The 1,744-nt window shown below is 44.4% G+C and overlaps 1 non-coding gene across 1 annotated transcript; it reads right to left on the minus strand.

Annotated features, from left to right (window-relative positions):
- Positions 1-898: 898 nt before the first annotated feature.
- Trnas-aga lies at positions 899-973 on the minus strand. Its single transcript has one exon. It is a non-coding gene; the product is annotated as a tRNA-Ser (tRNA).
- Between the last annotated feature and the right edge of the window lie 771 nt (positions 974-1,744).

The following is a 1,744-nucleotide window of genomic DNA, read 5'->3' on the forward strand; positions in this document are numbered from 1 at the left end:
TTGAGAGAACGTGTAGTGTTCGTAATGACAGTGTTGGCAATGTAAGTCGTCCAAAAGGGGTGAAAATGCCTGAAAACATCGCGAAGACGTGCCCCAGGTAATCGATCAGACACAACAGTTGGGAATCAATCCGGAGAGACTGCGACATATTGTTGTTGAAGACCTGCATCTCTTCCCACCCAAAATTCAAATTCATCAGCTATTAAGCCCCAGTGCCACGGAAAAGCGGTTTCGCCAACACTATTGTTCACAGAATTGACAAACAGGACGTTGTTGTGAAAACAGTTTGCCCACTTTCATTTGGATGGGTTCGTTAATAAAGAAAACTGGCGCATTTGGGGGACTGAGAATCAGCATTTCGCGACCGAAAAGTCTCTTCACCCTCAACAGGTGACTGTGTGTGGTGTGCAATGTCCAGTCACGGAATAATCGGTATGATATCCCTTGATGGCACGGGGGCTACCGAATAATACGTGAAGGTTTTGGAAGATGATTTCATCCCCATTATGCAAAGTGACGCTGATTTTGACAAGATGTGGTTCATGCAAGACGAAGCTTTACCCCATCGAAGCAGGAGATTGTTTGATGTCTTGGAGGAGCACTTTGGGTATTGCATTCTGGCTCTGGGCTACCGAGAGGCCACTGGCATGGGCCTCGATTGGCCGCCATATTCTCCGAAACTGAATACATCCGACTTCTTTTTATGCAGCTATATTGAAGACAAGGTATACAGCAATAACCCCAAAACCATTGCTGAACTGAAAACAGCCATTCAGGAGATCATCGATAGCATCAATGGTCATGCAGAATTTCGCTATTCATCTGCGCCATATCGAACATGTCATAACCTAAATCCAAATATCTACAGTCACGAAACTTCCTGGCAGATTAAAACTGTGTGCCCGACCGAGACTCGAACTCGGGACCTTTGCCTTTCTTGGGCAAGTGCTCTACCAACTGAGCTACCGAAGCACGACTCACGCCCGGTACTCACAGCTTTACTTCTGCCAGTATCTCGTCTCCTACCTTCCAAACTTTACAGAAGCTCTCCTGCGAACCTTGCACTTGCCCGCGAAATGCAAAGGCCCGAGTTCGAGTCTCGGGCGGGCACACAGTTTTAATCTGACAGGAAGTTTCATATCAGCGCACACTCCGCTGCAGAGTGAAAATCTCATTCTGGAATCTACAGTCACGTTTACATGATGAATAAAGTGTGCACGTGGTAATTTGTAACTAATTTACGTTTTTTTCACATAGTTCAACAACTATCACCATTTACATATGTGTATATAGGTGCCGGAGTCTACAACTTGAACACTCTGTAGAGTCATTGGATGACGTTTCCGGACACGGGTTTTTATCCTCATTTTTCCCCCAAGACCCCTTCTACATCCCCTTGAAGTTTGTATGATTTCGAAACACCGCAGTGGTTGGGCGGAGGGCAACTTTGAAATGTTAGAAGGGAACGTCCCATTTTTATTGTAGATTCGGGTTCTATGGAAAAAAAAGCATTTAACACATTTTTTGCTGTCTGATAGGTGACGCTGTAATTGACAAAAAACAAAATTGAGTTCAAGAGCAGTATTATCTTGAGAAAAATTCATTAGATCAGCAAAAGAAAGCCAGACATGTTCAGTATCGTGAGAAGAGCTTGTCTGAAATGTGTCCTCTCGCTCCTCATCTACGGGGTGCTTTTTGTAAAAATTATTTCTCAGCATGTGATCAAAAATGTCGCCGCTCACTT

Source organism: Schistocerca piceifrons, chromosome 7 (assembly GCF_021461385.2).
Source record: "Schistocerca piceifrons isolate TAMUIC-IGC-003096 chromosome 7, iqSchPice1.1, whole genome shotgun sequence".
Taxonomy (NCBI): domain Eukaryota; kingdom Metazoa; phylum Arthropoda; class Insecta; order Orthoptera; family Acrididae; genus Schistocerca; species Schistocerca piceifrons.